This window comes from Scyliorhinus canicula, unplaced genomic scaffold (assembly GCF_902713615.1).
Source record: "Scyliorhinus canicula unplaced genomic scaffold, sScyCan1.1, whole genome shotgun sequence".
Lineage (NCBI taxonomy): Eukaryota > Metazoa > Chordata > Chondrichthyes > Carcharhiniformes > Scyliorhinidae > Scyliorhinus > Scyliorhinus canicula.
Window position 1 is genome coordinate 228556 of NW_024055730.1, and position 23832 is coordinate 252387.

The window sequence follows — 23832 nt, forward strand, 5'->3', positions numbered from 1 at the left end:
CAATGACCATGAGATCGGCTGCCGCCATGGCCACCAGATAGAGGGTGATGCATTTGGAGAGTCCACAGTCTTTCAAAGACAGGATTGCGATTGTAACGATGTTCCCTGTGTGATGTAGAATAGAAACTAGTCATAATACTAATCTCACAAGCAGGCGCACACTAACACTACTGTGGAATTCTCCACATGTTTCGGTGCACAGAGAATAAATTCTGAAAGTCAAATTCACATGTAAGAGGCACAGATTTCGGGTCTTGTGGGAGGAAACGAGCACCCGGAGGAACCCCACGCAGACACAGGGTGAACGTGCGGACTCCAGACAGACAGTGACCCAAGCCGAACCTGGGACCCTGGAGCAGTGAAGCAACGGTCTTGAACACTGTGCTACCGCCAGTTTATAGTCCGGATAGGTGATAATGCCAAAAGAACTGCGCGGTACCCGAATAGCGGTTAGGAATGTTGCTTCACCGCGCCAGGGTCCCAGGTTCTATTCCCGGCTGGGTCACTGTCTGTGCGGAGTCTGCGCACTGTACTCGTGTCTGCGTGGGTTTCCTCCGGGTGCTCCGGTTTCCTCCCACAGTCCAAAGATGGAGAGGATAGATGGATTGGCCATGCTAAATTGCCCTTACAGTCCAAAACGAGTTCGGTGGGGCTACTGTGTCACGGAAATAAGGTGGAGGCGTCGGGCTTAAGTGGGGTGCTCTTTCCAAGGGCCAGTGCAGACTCGATGGGCTGAACAGCCTCCTTATGCACTGTAACCTCTATGATATCATTCTATGATTATATAACTGGTCAACACTCAATATAGAGAATCTGCTACAATCAGTTTCATTTGAAGTTCCATATACTGGTATCCACACCCAGGCGTTCTGCGATATTCTCTTGAATATCCAGTGCTTGTTATTTTGCGGACATTGTGGATTATCACCTCTCAGCTATAATGCTATGTTTGAGACTTCAGATGGCGTTGAATTTGCTGCTTCAATGGATACATTAAAACTGGGTAGAAAGTCGAGTTGGAAAGCCGATAATGTCGACGGTTAATGGTTTGAGGGGACAGAAAATAAGAATGATGAACATAACGCCAGAGAACAAACCAATGATAAAAATGAGCAGTCTGATCAACCGCTCTGGAAAGATGATAAGAAACGGAGCGGAAAGGAGCAGAAAGAAAACACTGCGCTACATTTTAAAGTCAGGACATCTTTAAACATGAAGCTGGTCGGAGGTAAGAGAGTACAAAGGGGGGAAAGGGGTATTGCAGAATATCTGACAAATATAAATAATCAGAAGAAAACATATCAAAATGCAAATGTCTGTGAATAAAAGAAATAGCAGCAGGGTAATGCAGTAGGACAGAGGACGGATTCAGAGATAATCGCCAATGAGTTTTCCAGATCAGATAGTTATCCTAATGTTCAAACTGAAGAACGTTAAAAGATCATCACTATGTTTAACTCAAAATTAAAGGGCAACAAATTAAACAGAAACAAGTTCAAAATTTCAAGACCTAAAAGTAATTTACCAGGAACGCCGACCTTTGCGAGTACAGAATAGTACACAGCTGCTGACTGGAAAAAAATTGTCCAACGCATTTTCGGTTTCAAGGACTCGTGCTGGTGTTGTTGAAGATCTGTCCACTGGTGTTTGACACAGTAAAGTACCATGAACGGTTTATTTATATTAAACTGGATGCTTAGTGATGCGAGGTCTATACATCCCTAATGATGATTTCACAGGTTGCTCAACAAACAAGTTATTGACAGCAGCTGCGCTCTCATTGTCAGTCTCATTGGTGGTTACATCACAATCTTAGGATCAAGTTCAAAACTCAAAGATGACTACTAAAGTTAACAATATAATGTTGTTTATTTCAAAACAAGGCGATCAACATCGTTTTTGCATTTGAATACTGGGCACGTATTATCATTCCCTCGCATCATCCCCTCACTCACAAAGTGGCGTTCACAGTCCTTATTCCTCGTAAAGATTCGCCGTCTTTGTTCCTTCCCGATTCCCCAGATTATTTTTCGCCAGGCCTTCAGCATTCATGTTTGCAAATTTATTTTCTCTCTTATTCTGTTTCCCTTTAACATAAAATCTGTTTCACTTTGCCCCATCTTCAATTTACCTCCACACTTTCAGTCACTGCTATTTGTTTGTGGCTCTAATTCTCACATCTCTTATATGCTCTGCCCTGCTCACGCTACAATAACGTGGAAGACAAGGGGTGAGGATGGAACAGAGTTACAGTCGGAAAGAGACAGATTGGGTGAATGAGCAAAAGTTTGGCAAATGGAATATCATGTCGGGAAATGTGATGTTATACGTTGTTGGAAAGAATAAATGTCCTCAATATTATTCAAATTTAGAAAGACAGCATAAATATGCCGCGCAGAGGAGTTTCATGGGAGGTGGGGTCCTCGTGAATCAGACATTAAAAGCCAGCATGAAAGTTGAGCAGGTCATCGGTGCGTAAAATGGAATGTTGGTCGTTGTTTCACAGGCAGGTGAGCACACAAACAGGGAAGTCTTGTTACACCTGGACAAGGCACTGATTAGATACAACACAATTAGTGGTTCCAGCTGATGGCACTGGATTCAGTGATGTGTCAGGCACAGCAAGGCCATAAAGAAACTTAAAAGCACTTGTTGGAGTGTAACATTGTTGTTTCTGTTTTTCTTTGCGCCTGGGGAGTATCAATATAGGGCAGTGAAAATATTGACCACCGAAATCGTTGTTTCAAGTGATATAGGTGGGCAAGATATTTTGGCTCAGTTAAAATTCATCAGAGTGGGAGGACAAAACAAGGTCAAGGGTGCATTGATTTGGCCAGGAGGTGCAACATGATGGAGATAGAGACTTCGGAAATACATCGACAGATTTAATTAGTGGATTGGTTATGAGTGTAATTAAATGAATTCCTCCCAGAATAATAAATATGAACTTTCAGCTCACAGAAAGATGGAGTCGTTTCAGATACTCCAAACAATTCCATGCAACCTCATAACCTTTAACCGCCTCTGTATCTGTGTGATACATTTAATGATTGTCTTAAGTCTGCTTCCATTCATACCGAACGTTCAATGGAGTTAGTTTCTACCAATATAGCTAACGTCTCCATGAGCCCCCGTGCCAAATCTCTATTATAAGACCATAAGTCCATTGGGTATAGGAACATAATTAGGCCATTCGCCCATCGAGTCGGCTCCGCCATTCAGTCATTGTTGTTATGTTTCTTATCTGCCTTGACCTCCTTCTTAATCAAGAACCTATCTAACTGTGCCTTAGAGACAGTATGTTGGCCTCCCCAGCCTTCTGCAGCAAAGAGTTCCAACGATACAGCAAGCTCTGGCTGAAGAAATGCCTCCTTGTGGCAGGTTGTTGTATCGTCCCTTTCGTCTCATACTGTGTCCTCGTGTTCTAGTTTTTCTTACCACTGGAACTGTCCTCTCAACGACCTATCTATCCTGGCCTCTCAATATTCTGTAAGTTTCAATAAGATCCACACTCATCCTTCAAACTCCAACTAGTACAGACACAGAGTCCCCAACTGCTCCTTACGGCAGGCTCTCCATTCCAGCCATCGTTCTTGTAAACCTCGTCTGGACTCTTTCCAAGACGAACACATCCTGCCTGAGAGACTGGGCCCCAAACTGCTGACAATACTCCTAATGGGGTCTGACCATAACCTTATAAAGGCACAGAAGTACATCACTGCTCTTGTATTCTATCCTCTCAACATAAATGCGAACATTGCATTTGCCTTCCTAACTACTGACTGAACCTGCACGTTAATGTTAATCTTCGGATGGGACTTGTGCTTCTCATTTTCTCTACATTTAGAAAAAACTCTATGCCTCCTTTCTTCCTACCAAAGTGCATGACCTCATATTTTTCCTCATTGCATTCAATCTGCTACTTCTTTGCCCAAGACCTTATGCCTCCCCCTGTTTCCTCAATACTACCTGTGCCTCCGGACACATTTGTATGATAACCAATTTCATATTGATTATCTTCCTTAAATCTTGTTCCATCTTCAACGCTTCATGGAAAACATTCAAAGTCTTTGAATTATTTCCAGGCAAAGTACTTTCATAATGGATCTGTGTTATGAACTGAAAGAAATTTATGTTGGTCATAAATAGTGTTTACGATTGCAAATTCCACTGAAAGGTATGAATAGCCGGCAATGTTTAAATACTTCTCGTAATGTTAATTGTGTTGTTGCCAAATATATATCACGCTTTTGTGTGAAACAACAGTTTAAATTGTCAACTTTAGCATTATGATGCCTCTTTTGAGTCTTTGAAACAAAATTCATCACGTTATACTGCCAGACAATAAATATTAACTGACTTCCCTGCGTCTGCCCCGCTCCGTGGAGTCTGTAAAGTACTTCACCGCCTCACATTTATACATTTGACATTTGAAAATTCTACTCGAACTGAGAGATGACTAAGAAGAGTTGAGGGGAGAGTTAGAGAGGTGGAGAGAAGAAAGGAAGTATATTGAGAGGAAAGGAAAGTACACGAGATGAACAGATTGATATGGGAGGAGATTGAAATAGTGTAACATGTCGGAAAGCTCACAGAGTGGATTGTTGACAATTGAAATGAAATGGCTTATTGTCACAAGTAGGCTTCAAATGAAGTTACTGGAAAAACACCTAGTCGCCATATTCCGGCAACTGTTCGGGAACAGAACCGTGCTGCACGCCTGCCTTGGTCTGCTTTCCTTTCAAAGCCAACGACTTAGCCCTGTGATAAACAGCCTCAAATAGTGAAGAGTGGCTGGGAGGGAAAGTAAGGAGTGGAAACCGAGAGGTTGAAAAACATGTATGGAGAATGAAGGCGGAAAAGATGAGAGATGAGGGGAACAGAACAGAATTGTGATGAAGTGAAAGTAGTGGAGGTTAATTTAAGGTGTGGAGAGGGAAGTCAGTGTAGAAAATGTGGAGTATTATATTTTCACTTAAAGAGGGAATAAGACCATCAGACATAGGAGCAGAATTAGGCCACTTGGCCCATTGAGTCTGCTCCGCCATTTAATCATGGCTTTACGTTCTCATCCCCATTCTCCAGCCTTCTACCCTTAATCCTTGATCCCCTTATTGATCAAACACCTATCTATCTCTGTCTTAAAGGTACAGTGAATTGGCCTCCACAGCCTTCTGCATCAAAACGTTACACTGATTCACCACCCTCGGGCTGAAGAAGTTCCTCCTCATCTCTGTTTTAAAGGATCGTCCCTTTAGTCTGAGATGATGTCATCTGGTTCTAGTTTTTTGTACAAGTGGAAACAACCTCTCCACGTCCCCTCTATCCACGCCACGCAATATCTTGTAAGTTGCAGTAAGATCCCCTCTCATCCTTACAAACTCCAACGAGTACAGACTCAGAGTCCTCAAACGTTCCTCATACGACAAGTTCTCCATTCCAGGGATCATTCCTGTGAACCTCGTCTGGACCCTTTGCAAGCCCAGCACATCATTCCTTAGATACGGGGCCCAAAACTGCTCACAATAGTCCAAATGGGGTCTGACCAGAGCCTTATACAGCATCACACGTCCATACCTGGTCTAGTATTCTCGCCCTCTTGACATGAATGCTAACATTGAATTTGCCTTCTTAACTGCCCACTGAACCTGCACGTTAACCTTAAGATAATCGTGAACTGGGACTCCCACGTCCCTTTGTGCTTCTGCTTTCTGAAGCATTTCCCCATTTAGAAAATAGCCAATCTAAATTCCTCCTTCCAAAGTGCATAACCTCACACTTTTCCAAATTGTATTTCATTCGCCACTTCATTGCCCACTCTCACAGCATGTCAGTCTGCAGCCCCTTTATATCTTCAATACTTTCTGTCCCTCTAAAAATCGTTGTATATCTGCAAACTTAGCAACAGTGCCTTCAGTACTTTCTTCCAGATCATTAATGTACATTGTAAACATTTGGGAGCACCTGTCATAATGAGGGGGAATCAGCAGATTAGGAATAAAGCAGCATGCATTTCATTCATCGACAGTTTATCTGTTTTAAAAATGCTGGAGACGACGTTTAATCTGGGGAATGCACGCGAATCAATGTCATTGCGCTGTGAGAAGTCCGATGAGCATTTCTACTGCTGTATCTCTGAGTCCAGGATGGCATTTGGCCTGGCTGGTGCCAGTGTCATGAATGTCGGCAAACCCCTGCAGGACCTTCTGAAGGGGGAGTGGGAACAGACAGAGGTCATGGGTTACATTTCTACCAACGACAGAGATAGAAAAATGGACGTGGTCCGGCATCAACAATTTACGGGTTTCGGAGCCGATTGAAAAGAATGACGTCAGAGGTGAATGTCTCCAGATCTTTGGTAGCGAGGATTGGATGAAGGGGAGTATACCAGATAAATGGTTCCAACAGAGATGGTGGAGGCGACAAGGCCACTGATTCCGTTCCTTGAAAAAGGTGCAACCTTTAAATCTCAGATGAGTTGCACCTGAATCGGAATGGAATCTACAGCTTTACGGTGGGTTTGCAAATGCATTTCGGGGGTGTGAAAACTGGATTGGCGAGGGGAATGGGCCACAGTATGCAGGTTCAGTAGGGGGGTCACACACAAACAAATATAGAAATAAAACTAAGTCATTCTGGATGGGTAGGCAAATATGTCTTGCTAGGCCACAAGGGAATCCAAAAATGTACATGTTAGTTTGATAGGCTATGAACAATGCGCAGGGTATTGATTTACACATACTACCTGTAGTAATCTCACTGGAACGAAGAATGTTCGGGCCGACCTGATAAAGGTCTACAAAATTATGAAGGCAATAGACAGAGTGGATAGGCAGAGACGTTGTCGCATGGTAGATGGGTCAATTACTAGGGGGCATAGGTTTAATGTGCGAGTGGCAAGGTTTAGAGGAGATGTACAAGGCTAGTTTTGTTACACAGTGTAGTCGATGCCTGGAACTCGTTGCCGGAAGAGGTGGTTGAAGCTGGGACGATAGTGGCATTTAAGGGGCTTCTTGACAAATACATGAATAGGATGGAAATAGATGGATACGGACCCAGGCATTGTCGAAGATTTTAGTTTAGACGGGCAACATGGTCAGCGCAGGCTTGGATGGCCGAAGGGCCTGTTCCTGTGATGTTCTTTCCTTTGTTATTGTTCTTGTTCTTTGTATATCCCTGCATTGGATGCACTTTCAAATCAGAGTATAATTCCCCTTTGAATTCTTCTTATTGAACCGGTCATCACCACACACTATGGTAGTGGAATCCCCGTCCACACCACTCGCTGTGTGAAAAAGTCCTCGATTATATCATCATTGCTTCATTTACTCAATCCTTTCATCCAGAGCTGCTCATTCTCAATCTTTTCAACAATGGGAACGCTTCTCCCCATCTCCTCCTGAACGCCTGTGATCTAGAAACCGCCATCAAATCTCTGGTGAATCCTTTCTGTACTCACACAATACCTTCAAATCCTTTCAGAACTGTGGCTTCCGGAATGGACATAATATTCCTGCACAGAATTTTACAAGGTGAAAGTAACCTATTTGCCCATGTTCTCTGTTCCATTATCAATAATGTTGATTGCATTATATTGAATTTTAAATTCACTCAAAATGCTCCGTTATTCATCGACTGTCCTTCTGCTCTTGCCATTTTTATCGATGTGCCATTTACTTTAAACCGTTTCTATATGTTTGCTTCTCTGATATGATCGGGTAGCGGACCCCTGAATTGTAAATTCCCAAACAGGACCCCAATTTTGTGCTATTCCTGGGTGTGGAGGAATGTGCTGTTTCCACTTCTTTATTCATCAATCTCGTTTGTTTGAAGAAAGGATAATGTAAAGGAACGCCGCCCCCGTGCCTCGCTTTGTAAAATCGTTCGTTTTGATTTGAAAGAGTCAATAACAAATTATCCTTCCATATGAACAGCACGTGCACTGATTACTGTCCCCACACTCTGAGCAGCACCTACCCTGACTTATACCCCCCCCTCTCTGAACAACACCTACCCTGACTACTCGCCCCGCCCTTTTAACGGGCCCCAACCTGATTAATTCCCCTATCCTGTGCACAGCCCGGACTCTGATTTATTCACCCTGCCTTTGAACAGTCCCAACCCTGACTAATTCCCCCTTCCTGTGAACAGACCCTACCCTGACTAAGTCCCCTCCCTTTGAACAGCCCCTACACTGATTAATTCCCCTCCGTGAACAGCCCCCACACTGATTAAACTCCCTCCCGACTCTGACTCATAGCTAATTGACTCCATACAAGGCAACATTTTGGTAAATGACTTCCGCACCCTCTCTAAAGCCCCCACATCCTTCTGTTAATGTGAAGACCAGAATTTAACACGATACTCCAAGTGTGGCCTAACTAAGGTTCTATACAGCTGAAACATGACTTGCCGATTCTTATACTCAATACTCCGGACAATGAAGGAAAGCATGCCATATACCTTCTGGACTACCTTCTCCACCCGTGTTGCCCCTTTCAATGACCTCTGGACCTGTACAACAATATCTCTCTGACTGTCAATACTTTTGAGGGTTCGACCATTCACTATTTTTTCCATACCTGCATTAGACGTTCCAAAATGCATTACCTCACATTTGTCCGGATTAAACGCCATCTGGCATCTCTCTTCCCAAGTCTCCAAACGACGTAAATCCTGCTGTAACCTCTGACAGTCCTCATTCTTAATTCGCAATTCCACGAAACTTTGTGGCGTCTGCAAACTTACCAATTCGACCAGTTACATTTTCCTCCAAATCATTTGTATATACTACAAACAGCAAAGGTCCCAGCACTGATCCCTGCGGAACACAACGTCACAACACTCCAATCAGAAAAGCACCCTTCCATTGCTACTCTCTGCCTTCTCTGACCTCGCCATTTCTGTATCCATCTTGCCAGCTCACCCGTGGTCCCGTGTGACTTCACCTTTTGTGCAGTCTGCCATAAGGGACCTTGTAAAATGCTTACTGCAGTCCATGTAGACAGCATCCACTGCCCTACCTGAATCATTCATCGTTATAGCCTCTTCGCAAAACACTATCAAGTTAGTGAGACATGCCCTCCACTTCACAAAACCGTGCTGCATCTCGCAAATACGTCCATTTGCTTCCAAATGGGAGTAGATCCTGTCTCGACGTATTCTCTCCACTAATTTCTCTATCACTGGCGTAAGGCTCACCGGCTTGTAGTTCCCTGGATTATCCTTGCTACCCTGCTTAAACAAAGGAACAATATTGGCTATTCTCAAGTACTCCGGGACATCACCTAAAACAGTGAGGATCCAAAGATTTCTGTCAGGGCCTCAGCAATTTTCTCTCTTGCCTCCTTCAGTATTCTGGGGCAGATTCCATCAGGCCCTGGGGACTTATCGACCTTATATTTTTCAAGCCGCCCAACACCTCATCTTTTTGGATCTCAATGTGACCCAGACTATCTATACACTCTTCTCCAGACTGAACCTTCACCAATTTCTTCTCTATGGTGAATACTGATGCAAATTATTCATTTAGTACTTCGTCCATTTTGTCTGCCTCCACAAGTAGATTCCCTTGCCTGTCAATCAGTGGGCCAACCCGTTCCGTGGTTACCCCCGTGATTTTTATATACGTGTAAAAAACCTTGGGATTATCCTTGACATTATTTGCCAATTACTTTTCGTGACCCCTTTTAGCCCTCCCGAATCCTTGCTTGTTCCTCCCTACTTTCCTTATATTCCACTCGGGTTTCGTCTGTTCCCAGCCTTCTAGCCGTACCAAGTGCCTCCTTTTTCTTTTTGACGAGGCCCACAATATCTCCTTATCCAAGGAGGCCCACAATATCTCTCCTTATCCAAGGTTCCCGAAATCTGCCTTATTTATCCTTCTTCCGCAAAGGAAATGGCTGGTCCTGAATTCCGTTCAACTTAGATTTGATGCCTCCCACATGTCAGATGTTGATTTACCCTCAAACATCCGCCCAAAATCTAGTTTCCTCAGTTTCCGCCTAATATTGTTATATTGAGCCTTCCCCGAATTTACAACGTTCACCCTAGGACCACACCTATCCTTGTCCACCAGCACGTCAAAACTTACTGAATTGTGGTCACTGTTCCGAGAAATTCTCCCGTACTGAAACTTCTACCAGCTGGCCGGGCTCATTCCCCAATACCAGGTCCAGTACAGCCCCTTCCCAAGTTGGACTGTCTACATAGTGTTTAAAGAAGCACTCCTGGACGCTCCTTATAAACTCTGCCGCGTCCAAGCTCCTAAATGAGTCCACTAAGTGAGTCCCAGTCAATATTCGGGAAGTTGAAGTCTCCCATCACGGCAACCATGTAGCTTATACTCCTTTCCAAAATCTGTCTGCCTATCTGCTCCTCTATGTCCCGCTGTCTGTTCAGAGACCTGTAGTAAACCCGCAACATTGTGCCTGCACCCTTCTCATTCCTGATATCTACCCATATAGACTCGCTGCCCTCTGAGGTGTCCTCCCGTATGCAGGTGTGATATTCTCCCGAACCAGAAGCGGAACTCCGCCACTCCTTTACATCCCCCTCTATCCCGCCTGAAACATTTACATCCTGGCACGTCTGGCTGCCAATCCTGTCCTTCCCTCATCCAGGTCCCTGTAATGGATACAACATCATAGTTCCAGGTACTAATCCAAGCTCTAAGTTCATCTGCTTAAACGTTATACTACTTGCATTAAACCATATGCACTTCAGACAACCGGGCCCGCTGTTTGCAGCAACATCTCCCTGTCTGCTCTTCCCCAGAGCCATACTGGCCGTATTACCCAGTTCTCCATCAAAATTTTAACCTTCTGACCCATTGTTATGGTACCTACCCCCGCCATACTAGTTTAAACCTTCTCGTGTTTACCATAGGGCACTGTTGAAATAGACGGTTTACTGGAGGACACTGTTTATTTACTCTCTGTTTACTGTTGCACACTGTTCAATAGACTGTTTACTGTCGGGCACTTTTTAAATAGACTGTTTACTGTAAGGTACTGTTTAAATTGACTAAGTTTACTGCAGGGTTCTGTTTGAACAGACTAATGTTATTGGAAGGTGCTGTTTAAATAGACTCTGTTTCCCTTTGGGCCACTATTTAAACAGACTTTACTGCGGGGCACCGTTTAAATAGACTGTTTACTGTCGGACAGTTTTTTCTAGTCTCTGTTTACTGTAGCGCACTGTTTCAATAGACTTTCCTATCGGGCACTGTTAAAATAGACTGTATACTGTCGGGCACTGTTTAAAAGGACTAAGTTTACTGAAGGGTGATGTTTCAATAGACTGTTTACTGTGGGGCACAGTTTAAATAGTCGTTTTACTGTTGGGCACTGTGTAAATGAACTGTTTACTGAAGGGTGATGTTTAAATATACTGTTTACTTTAGGCCACTCTTTAAATAGTCTCTTTACTGTCGGACACTTTTTAAATAGTCTCTGTTTATTGTAGAGCACTGTTAAATAACTGTTTACTGTAGGACATTGTTTAAATAGACAGTTTAAATAGAGGGGGAGAGGGAAGACAGTGAACCAGAGAGGAGAACCAGGTAGGTGGGGGGTGGGGGGGAGGCAGGGAAATGAGAGTCGGAAGGAAGGCACGGGATACATTAACGACATGGCATCTCCAGGAGCAGGGAACGAGGAGAATAAAGACGAAAAAGACGGGATGAACAGCAGAAGCGGAGGTGAGCGCGAGACTGCAGAGAGATCCGTCAGGAGAAGCAAGCGACAACACCAACACCAAACCCATTCGAGTATTGCCCACTGTAATTGTTTCTCCGGCACCCAAATGTATATTTATCTCCACATTCTCCACAACCCTACTCCACCCACCAACAGTCGCCCATTTATGTGTTGTAAATAATGTTGCCAGTTGTACAGAGTTGCTGCTGTTGAGCTGGTGCATAATACCCTACCACTTATTCTATTTCATTTTAATTGTATTTTTTTATGATTAACTATTTTATTTTATTTGGTATGTTTGGGTGTGCCCTTCTCTTCTACATATGTGTGTATGAATATATATATATCTTATATATGTCTCTTGTCTTGTGTAAATAGCGGTAAATATACTTTGTTCAGAAACGAAATAAAAACATTTATAACAGAAAATAGACGGTTTACTGCAGGGCACAGTTTAAATAGGCTGTTTACTGCAGGACACTTCTCTAAGATGTTTAAAATTCAGCCATGCAGGCAGCACGGTAGCGCAGTGGTTTAGCACTGCTGCTTCTTCGCGTTTGATCCCATGTTTGACCCCGGCTCTGGGTCACTTTCCGTGTGGACTCTCTCCCCGAGTTTGCGTCGGTTTCACCCTCACAACCCAAAGATGTGCAGAGTAGCTGGTTTGGCCATGCGAAATTTATTGAACAAAAAATTTTCGAAAAAATTCTGCCATGTTCGACCACTAAGATTTTTAAAATTTAGTCATTCTCGACTTTAAAGATGTTTAAAATATAACCATGCGAGGCCTCGAAAATGGTTGAAATTTAGTTATGTTCAGCCTTGATGATGTTTAGAATTTTGTCATTCTCTGCCTCGAAGATGTTTCAATTTAGGCAACTCGGCGTCTCAGATTTTTACAATGTAGCCATGCTCGACCTCTAAGATGTTTAAGTATTGCCATCCTCTGCCTCGAAGATTTTTACATTTTAGCGATGCTCAGCCTGGAATATGTATCAAATATTTCCAATTTCGGCCTCTAATACATTTAAAAATCAGCCATGCTCGATCTTGAAGATGGTTACACTTTCGCCATGCTCGGCCAAAAAGACGTATGAATTTACGTCATAAAGATGAATGAACGGGGCAGCTAGACGTTTAAACATTAGTCATGTTTGACTCCTAAGATGTTTAAAATTTAGACATCTCGGCCTCGAAGATGTTTAAAATTTAGCTATACTCGGCCTCGAAGATGGTTAGCATTTAGCCAACCTCCACCGCAAAGGTGTATAAATTTAACCATGCCCATCATCTCAGACGTATAGATTTAGCTTTTCTCAAACTCTAAGACGTTTAAAATGTAGCCATGCTCTGCCTCGAAGAAGTTACATTTCAGCCATGATCTGCCCATAAAAAGTTTTTAATTTAGCCATGCTTGGCCTCGAAGATGTTTAAAAGTTAGCGATGCTCGGCCCCGAAGATGTTTAAAATTTAGTCATGCTCGGCCGATAAAACGTTTAAAATTTCGCCACGCTCGATGTCCAAGACGATTCCCCTGAGACGTTTAAAACTTAGCCATGCTCCGGCTCGAAGTTGTTTAAAATTGAACCATTCTCGGCCTTGAACTTGATTAATATTAACACATGCTTGGGGCAGCACGGTAGCATGGTGGTTAGCATAAATGCTTCACAGCTCCAGGGTCCCAGGTTCGGTTCCCGGCTGGGTCACTGTCTGTGCGGAGTCTGCACGTCCTCCCCGTGTGTGCGTGGGTTTTCTCTGGGTGCTCCGGTTTCCTCCCACAATCCAAAGATGTGCGGGTTAGGTGGATTGGCCATGCTAAATTGCCCATAGTGTCCTAAAAAGTAAGGTTAAGGGGGGGGGGCGGTTGTTGGGTTACGGGTATAGGGTGGATACGTGAGTTTGAGTAGGGTGATCATTGCTCGGCACAACATCGAGGGCCGAAGGGCCTGTTCTGTGCTGTACTGTTCTATGTTCTATGCTCGGCCACGAAGATGTTGCAAATTTCGCCGTTCGGCCAGAAATAGGTATAAAATTTGGCCATGTCCGGCCCCTTAGATGTTTAATATTTCTACACACTCGGCCTCTAAGATTTTTATAATTTTGCGATGCTCAGCCTCTACTTTGTTTAACATGTCGACATGGGCTGCCTCGAAGATGTTTGAAATTTAGCCAATGTCGGCCTGAAAGATGTTTAAAATGTAGCCACGTCAACCGCTAAGGTGTTTAAAATTTCGCCATCCTCTTCCTCGATGCTGGTTAAGATTTAGCCATCCTCGGCTCCGAAGATGTTTAAAATGTAACCATGCTCTGCTTCTGAGGCGTCAAAGACATATAAATTTAACCATGTTCGCCTCTACGTCATATAAATTTAGCCTTGCTAGACCTGTAATACGTTATAAATTTAGCACTGCTCTGCCTCGAAGATGTTTACATTTCAGCCATGCTCCGCCTTTAAGACATTTGTTATTTAGTCATGCTCGGCCTCGTAGGTGTTTGATATTTACACAAACTCGGCCTCGAAGACGTTTAAAATTTAGCCATCCTCGGTCTCTAAGACGGTTAAAATTTAGCCATGCTCGGCCTCGAAGATGTTCAATATTTACACACACTGGGACTCGAAGATGATTAAAATTTAGTCATACGCTGCCGATATGACGATTCACATTTAGCCATGCTCGGCGTCAAAGATGTTTAAACTTTCGCGATGTTTGGCCTCAAAGACATTTAAAATTTAGCCATGTTCGGCCTCTTAGAATTTGAATATTTCTACATACTAGGCCTCGCAGATGTTTATAAATTTGCCATGCTCAGCATTTGCTTTGTTTAAAATGTTGCCATGGTCTGCCTCGAAGATGTTTAAATTTTATCATGCTCTGCCTCAGACGTTTACAATTGAGCCATTGTCGGCCTCGAAGATATATAACTTTAACCATGTTCGGCCTCGAAGACGTATAAATTTAGCCTTACTCGACCTATTATGGGCGAGTGTTCAGAGAACCCCAAAGTGTATCATCGAGTTCACCTCACCGACAACTTTTAATAGATTGTTGTATGAGGAGCACACGGCCCACTCTACAGGAGTGGTACAGCAGAATGGAAAATTATTTTCGAAAGCAAAACATTGTTTTTGCTATGAACACAAGTTAACCTTTTTAAAACATACAGTGAACATCTTAGCAACCATCAATCCAAATACAACCCCCAAAATAATCCTTACGTTGTCTTTTTTACATTCATAAATCTTGCAAAATAAGTTTAAACAGCAGCACGTCAGGTTAAAGTCATTACTGAGAGCAGTTTAAAATCACCAAAGGATCGAAATACAGCCTTTAGATTACAGACAGAGAGACTACTACCCCTTCTGGCTGTGACTGCAGCTATCCAGCTCTGAAAACGAAACTGAAACACACCCTGCAGCAAACAGCCTAAACCGAAAGTAAAAAGCTGACAGACAGCCCAGCTCTACTCTCTCTCTGACATCACTGCAGTAATAAACACCCATTTCCTTAAGGTACTCTCACATCAGATATTTATATAGACACCCATTTACAACACCCATTTCTTAAAGGTACTCTAACATGACACCTCCCCCAAGGAAAAAAACCCATCAGCTTCAAGATGGTTTCATTTTTCACCTTTTCACTATTCTTTAAGGAATGCACAAAGTAAATATAATTTTTCGTTTAGATAAAAACAACACGCAAACAGGTATAATAACATAGTCAATTTTTGTTCTTCTTCCTCCAACTGAAATACTTCCCTATTGACAGTCTCTTTGAACAAGATCGATCTTGCACGATCCGTCCATTACTCTACGCCTCGCCGTTTCTCTTTAAAGTCAGATATTTTAGTTCAATCAGATCAAAGAGTTCCTTGCAATTCTACAACAGAGGAACATTGGTTATTACAGATTTCAGGCAGTCAAATGCCTACTGAAAGGCCGTTGTCCACTGACATTTTCGACGTTTCTTCATCACGTCTATCAGTGGAGCAACCACCCTGCGAAAATTCAGTCCAAATTTCGGAAAATCGGCGCATCCTAAGAAATCTGATTATTTCCCGTCGTGTCGAGGGAAACTCCCCAAGAACTGTTGATTTCACATACCGTGTGACCATTCGACGCTGTCCGATTTTCTGGCGAAGGAAAGTGAGTTGGACTTTTCCAAATTCACTTTTGTCCAGGTTTACCAACAAACCCGCCGCCTGAAGTTGATCGAGTAACTCCATCAGTTATTTCAAATGTTCTTTCCATGTCTGGGCGAAAATTACCAGACCGTCTATGTATACCGCACAATTGGGTAATCATGAAACAAATTTGTTAGTTAACCGTTTAAATGTGGCTGGGGCGTTTTGCATGCCAAATGGCATAACTTCGAATTCGTATTTACCATCTGGAGTCACAAAAGCTGAAATCTCCTTCGTCCTTTCGGATAAAGATACCTGCCAGAAACGTTTAATCAATTCCAGGTTGGAAATAATAGCTGATTGTCCCACTTTCTCAATGCAATCCTCCAAACGTGGGATGGGATAAGAGTCCGTTCCTGTAACTGGATTAACTTTTCTTTTGTCCACACATAACCGTTGGGTACCGTCTGGTTTTGGTACCATCACTATGGGTGAGCTCCATTGGCTGCAACCCACTTCAATTATACTATTTCTTAGCATACTCTCAATCTCATTGAGAACCTGTGCTAGTTTTAAAGGGTTAAGTCTGTATGGATGTTGTTTGATTGGAACAGCATTTCCCACATCTACATCATCTGTAGCCATTTTATTACTTCCCAATGTATCTCCACAAACTTACCCATGTGATATTAACAGCGCTTTAAGGACAGTTCGTTTTTCCTCTGGAAGGAAACTCAACAATATATCCCAATTTTTTGAAGAACATCCTCGTTTTACAATTTAATTTCAGGTATGTCAAATTCACAGTCATCTGGATTTGGTTCGTTACTTTGAGTTAGAATAACTAAAACCTCCTTTTTCTCTCCTTCCCTTTCAAAGTACCTTTTAAGTATATTCACACGGCACACTCGGCGAGCCTTCCTTCTGTCTGGTGTTTTTAATCACATACTTTAGCTCACTTTATTTTCTTTATATCTGATAAGGTCCACAAAACCTTCCTTTTAAAGGTTTACCGACCACTGGTAACAATACTAAAACGTTATTCTCACTGGCAAAACTACGAACTTTGTATTTCTTGTCCCTAACCGGTCATCACATTTTGTGCAACCTTTAAATTTCGTCCAGCCAATTCACCTGCTCTATTTAATCGTTCCCTAAAATCTGACACGTAATCCAATAATGTAAGTTCCGATTTCTCACTCACCAATGTTTCATTAATCAATTGAAGTGGTCCTCTTAACATCATGACCAAAAGTTAGTTCAAAAGGACTAAGCTTGGTTGACTCATTAGGTGCATCTCTAATTGCAAACAATTAAAATGGAATTCCTTTATCCCAACCTTCTGGATAATCTTGACAATAAGCCCTCAACATTGTCTTTAATGTCTGAGGCCACATTTCTAACGCTCCCTGCCATTCTGGATGGTACGCAGTTGATTTAAAATGTTGCCCAAGCTATCAATAACTTATTTGAATAACTTTGAGGTAAAATTTGATCCTTGATCCGATTGCATTTCTGCGGGTAGTCCATCTAGTAAAGAATTCATGTAACTCTTCCCCAATCGTTTTACCTGTAATATTACGTACGGGAATGGTCTCTGGAAACCATGTAGACATAGCCAAAAGATATTGATTCCAACTTTTCTTTTTAGGAAGCGGTCCTACGCAATAAATTAGGACCCTTGTAAAATGTTCCTCAGATGCTGGAATGGGTATTAATGGTGGTGGTTTTATCACTGCTTGATGTTTCCCGATCACTTGACATCTGTGCCATGATTGACAAAATTTAACTAATCTTTATGTTGTCCACGCCAATAAAAATGTTTCTGGATTTTACCATGAGTTTTCCTTATTCCCAAATGACCTCACGTGCAACTCGCAACACATGTTTCCGAAACCCTGCCGGCAATACTCTTTTTTTATTAAATATAATTTTTATTGGAATATTTACAGAAAATATAAAACATAACGACAGACAATGAAATGCAACAAAATAACCCATAATAACTGTAACACCCCCAGACCGTATCGACGCATGTATCACATCCCACCCAACCCCAATGAACAACAAAAGAACTTAAAAATAAATTAAAATTAAACAAACAAACATAGTCATCGTCCGCCCCCCCCCCCGGGTTGCTGCTGCTCCTGTCCCTGTACCCAACATTGAGCCAGAAAGTCGAGAAAAGGTTGCCACCGCCTAAAGAACCCTTGTACCGACCCTCTCAGGGCGAATTTGACCTTCTCTAGCTTAATGAAACCCGCCATGTCTTTGATCCAGGTTTCCACGGTTGGGGGCCACGCATACTTCCATTGTAGCAAGATCCTTCGCCGGGCTACTAGGGACGCAAAGGCCAGCTCACCGGCCTCTTTTGCCTCCTGCACTCCCGGCTCCACCCCAACCCCAAAAATCGCGAGTCCCCATCCTGGCTTGACCCTGGATCCCACCACCCTCGACACCGTCCTCGCCACCCCTTTCCAGAACTCCTCCAGTGCCGGGCATGACCAGAACATATGGGCATGGTTCACTGTACCCCCCGAGCACCTGACACACCTGTCTTCACCCCCAAAGAACCTACTCATCCTCGTCCCAGTCATGTGGGCCCGGTGCAGTCTCCCCCCATGATCAGGGCCCCTGCCTCCAGGTCCGGAACGCGGCCCAACAAGCGCCTCACGAAGCCGGCATCATCTCAATTCGGGGCATATACATTAACGAGTACCACCTTCTCTCCCTGCAGCCTACCCTTCACCATAATATATCTTCCCTCCTTGTCCGACACCACCTCAGCCGCCTCGAACGCCACCCTCTTCCCCTCCAGAATCGCCACCCCCCCCGGTTCTTCGCGTCCAATCCTGAGTGAAAAACCTGCCCCACCCACCCCTTCCTCAGACACCTGGTCCGCCACCTTCAAGTGGGTCTCATGGAGCATAGCCACGTCCTCCTTCAGCCCCTTCAGATGAGAAAATACCCTAGTTCTCTTAACCGGCCCATTCAGCCCCCTCACGTTCCAGGTAATCAGCCGAATCAGAGGGCAACCTGCCCCTCTCCCCCGCCGGCTAGCCATAGCTTATCGATTGCTCGCCCCAGGCCAGCTCGCCCTGCCTAACCCGTTCCCCATGGCGATAACGCCTCTCCTCTACCCCCCCCCCCCCCCCCGGCCCACACCAGCTCCTTCCTGGCCATTCCAGCAGCAACCCGGTATACCCCCCCAAACCCCCCCCCCACCCCCCCCCAGGCTAGGACCACTCCTAGCCGCGACGCACCCTCCATGGTACTTCCGTGAGTCAGCTGACTTCTGCTGACCCGGCAGCTCCCTCCAAAACCAATCTCCTCCCGGCATGGGGTCATGCCCCGCTTCATCGGGGGAAAGAAAACCAGTGACGGCCACGCCGTCACCTCCAGCTCCGCCCCCCTGCCCCGCAGCACGGACGTCCAGAGGAAAGCCCGCGCTTTCACACTGCCACACCCCACCCTTCTGGCGCAGCTCCTCAAAATCCAGTTTCACCCCAACCCCCAGCCCCGTACAGAAGAGAACATATAAAGCACATACCACCAAAGTTCCCCACATACCCCACACCCATACCCAACAGACAAACCCACCAGGAAACAGAGCAAAAAGAAAACCAGCATAAAAAAACACCTGTCAAAATTGAAGAACAGAAACAGCGAAAACAGCAACGGCCATAGTGTGTCCCCAGACCCTAGTTCGAGTCCAGCTTCTCTGCCTGTCCAAAGGCCCACGCCTCCTCCGGGGACTCGAAGTAGTGGTGCCGGTCCTTATATGTCACCCACAGTCACGCAGGCTGCAGCATTCCAAATCTGACCTGCTTGGCATGCAGCTCCGCCTTCGTCCGGTTGAACCCGGCCCGCCGCTTTGCCACCTCAACACTCCAGTCCTGGTAGATTCGCACTGCCGAATTCTCCCACTTGCTGCTCCTCTCTTTCTTGGCCCAGCGCAGCCCACACTCCCGGTCACTAAATCGATGGAAACGCACCAGCACTGCCTGCGGGGGTTCATTTGCCTTAGGCCTCATGGCCAGCACTCTGTGAGCTCCCTCAAGCTCCAGGGGCAAATGGAAGGACACCGCCCCCATCAACGAGCTCAACATCGTGGTCACTTACGTTGGGAGCTCCGACCCCTCCAGTCCCTCCGCCAGGCCCAGGATGCTCTAATTCTTTCACCTCGTGCGAACGTCCAGCTCCTCCAAGCGGTCTTGCCACTTTTTGTGAAGTGCCTCGTCCATCTCCACTTTCCCCACGAGGACCACGGCCTCCTCCTCCCGCTCAGCAGCCTGCTGCTGCAACTCCCGAATGGACACCTCCTGGGCCGCCTGTGCCCCAAGCAGCTTGTTGGTAGTCGCATTCAGGGAGTCCAGCAACTCAGCCTTGAGCTCCGCAAAACAGCGCAGAAGAGAGGCCTGCTGCTCCTGCGCCCACTTCCACCAGTCCTCGGGTGTTCCGCCGGCCGCCATTTTGTCCTTCTTCCCCCGCTTTTCTTGGGGAGCTGCTGCAGCTTTTTCCTTTGCCCCACTCCGGGTGAGCACCATAAATTATGGGGAATGCTCCTCTAGACACCGTCCCCCATGGGGATTCGTCGAGACAGCGCCGTTTGGGGCCCTCAAATCGGCCCAAAAGTCCCTAAGTAGCGAGAGCTGCGGTGCGGCTTAGCTCCGCATAGCCGCAACTGGAAGTCTCCAAAGCCGATTTTCTGACCGCTCCACTCCTAGTTCAGGCCATCCACCGGTGGAGAATCTGAGAAGGAGTGTTCCCACACGGGGAAAAGTCCAAACAGCACCACTACGAGCCCTTAAAAGAGCCCCAAAGTCCGACAATAGTGGGAGCCACTGAACATGCGGCTTAGCTCCACATCACTGCTACCGGAGGTCCGTCCCCGCTTCGTCAATGGCCTTGGTGAGATCTTTTCACAGTTGTTCCCTCTGCTGCTAGAATCGAGCTTTAATAAAGGCCCTCAAGTCAGCTTGAGGCCTTTAAGCTCGCCCTTCCCCCGCTTGCATGCTGGAAGAGGCTTTTGTCTTTGCTGCAGATTCAGCCAAATCTTTCACTGTTACTGCGGTTATGGTAACCAAGAAACATACTATTCCTGGGGGAAAGTACTCCTCGAACATTCATCTACGCCTTTTCATCGAAATTCCAACCCGTGTTGCTTAGGAACGAGCTCTTTTCTGTTACCTGAGGCAGGAGCTGCCTCCGTGTGATCACTCACTCCATGATGCACAGCGGAAGTCCTGCCGGCAATACTCTTGATGAAACTCTGCCCACTTTTTACCCGCCTGCATACGTAAAGCTCTCCAATTCATCATCAAGACATCACGTTTATGGTAATAACACTCGGGTATATACGCAGATTCCTCTTCTCTGTCTGCTTTCTGATGCATCCGGTTTATTTCTACATCTTTCGCTTGTAACTCCGCTCGGCCTCTCAACTGATTAAATTTTAGCCACATTCTGGCTGGAAACTGTTTAACAGTTAGACATTGTCAGCAGCTAATACGTTTAAAATTTAGCCATGCACTGCATTTAATACGTTTATTATTGAGCCATGAGCGGCCACTTAGTCTTTTAAAATATAGCCATCCTCGGCCTCGAAGAGGTTTATACTTTAGTCATACTCAGCCTTGAAGATGGTTAAAACTTCGCAACCCTCGGCTTCTAAGACGTTTAACGTTTAGCAATACTCGGCCTAGATGTTGTTTAAAACTTAGCCATACTCGGCATCGAAGACGTATAGATTTATTCCTGCAGGGCATCTAAGACTTTTAAAAGTAAGTCCACGCACAGCATCATACATGTTTACATTTCAGCCATGCTCTCCCTTTAAGACGTTTGTAATTTAACCATGCTCGACCTCTAAGACGTACAAAAATTAGCCATGCTCGGCTTCCAATACATTGTGGTAAAGCTGGGGGAGTCCAACGAGCTTCTTAAAAGTACTTTGTTTCAGCAATAGCATCACACATTCACAGGGCCCGGTTAATCTTCACCGGGTCCACATACCTTTGAGCTGGCTCTCCAGTCGCCTGCCTTTAATGCTGGACCAGGGGTAACTCAGTCCAATTGAGGACGGGAAACAATAATCCCCAGCTGGATGAGTCCTATGCAGGTTACTACAGGTTCTTACACCCCTACCCCCAAAGTCGAAAACACCTCCTCAGAGGTGGGAACCAAAAGGGTGCAAACCACACAGTGGCCGGACAATGAACCGACATGAAATAGTTTGGATAAGATGCCACCGAACGGGGAAGAAGAACGGGCAGGAGTGTAATCCACCAAGCATTGCATCTGGCCCGATACTCTCACTAGTCACACAGGTGGCAAAGCTCGCAACAGCGGATCCCCGGGACGGCACACACCACGGATCCGAATCATCAAAACACAGCCCAATCGGCGTGGCATACATTCCAGCCACAGAGGGGACAGCTGGGTATGAACCTCGGACAACTTCCGCCTCAACGTCTCGTAACTCCTAAACGGCCCTTCATTAAAAAAATCGGGCACTCTAAATTCTACGTAAAAATAAAGCACCTGCCAAAATGACCAGGGAGCTGTCACCCCGACAATCTTACAGTACCACTACAAAGGCAATTAAACACAGAACGCAAATCAAAAAAAAAAAACAGCAGGGCCCCTTGCAAGCTGCCACAGGACCAGAAGTCACATATGGAATGTCCATTCAACTCCGCACCAGAGTATCTCGGCACAAAACCTGCAGTTGTACAATGACTGTCAGTTCGCAGGCAAACCATCACTGTTGCAAATCCCACAGTCCAACCAGCCACCGAACAGTCTTTCAAACACAGCTCCGCACTCACGACCAGAAAGAGGTTCCAAAACGGCGGCGGCAACTCGAGAACGGACTCTCCGGTGGACCCACTCTGCCAGCATCAGGAAACAACAGCAGACCCAGACGGACGAAACGCCACACAACCCACACCAGAAGTCGCTCAGAAGGTACCGCATCCGGTACTGCCGGACACGTGGGGCTCCAGATCACTCCCAGCCGACACATTTCACAAGCCGGCAGCAGAATACTCAGCCCGGCGCTCTCCTTCCATGACGTTACAGGCTCCGAAAATAAAATCCCGCAGAAATAAATGTGCCACAATCAATTGTTAAAAAAAAGTATTACGGGGAGGTCAATTGTTAAAAAAAAATTCCGGGGAGGCAGATCAACCGAACAAGCAGATCGCCGACAGCTCCAATTCATCATTGTCGCCAATACGATAAAGCCAGGGGTGTCCAACACCCTTCTTAAAAGTCCTTTATTTCAATAAGAGCATCATACATGAAAAAGGTCCGGTTACCTTTCACTGGTTCCTCATTCCTTTTATGCTGGCTCGATAGCTGCCGCCCTTTTATGCTGGTGCTGGTTAACTCAGTTCAATTGAGCACAGAGAACAATAATCCCGTACGATCCTCCCCGGACAGGCGCCGGAATGTGGCGACTAGGGGCTTTTCACAGTAACTTCATTTGAAGCCTACTCGTGACAATAAGCGATTTTCATGTCATTTTCATAATCTCCAGCTGGATGAGTCCCGTGCAGGTTATTACAAGTAATTAAAACTGCAGTAACGGAAGTGTGTCAACATAATGGGTTGCCATGGCCAAATGCCAAACCGATAGTAAGGTGCGGCCTGAGAAATCAGAAAAAAATCACAACACGGGCTTAACCCCATATGAGATATTATTGGGACGCTCCATGACAACTAGAACTAAACCCCCAATTACTCCAGCGGTAGTAGCCTGAACATGGGCAGATGAGGCATCACTAAAATATGCCCAGGAAACCGCTGCAGAAAGACATGAAAAGGTGCGACAGCCTCAGATGCAACCACAAGAGGGAAATACACACGTTTTAAACCTGGAGATCAAGTATATGTGAAAGCGTTACACAAAGGTATCTTTTCTCCTCGGTGGAAAGAACCCTGCCAAGTGCTGCTAACAACTCGAGCAGCCGTTAGGGTAAAAGAAAAGCCAGATAGGATCCAT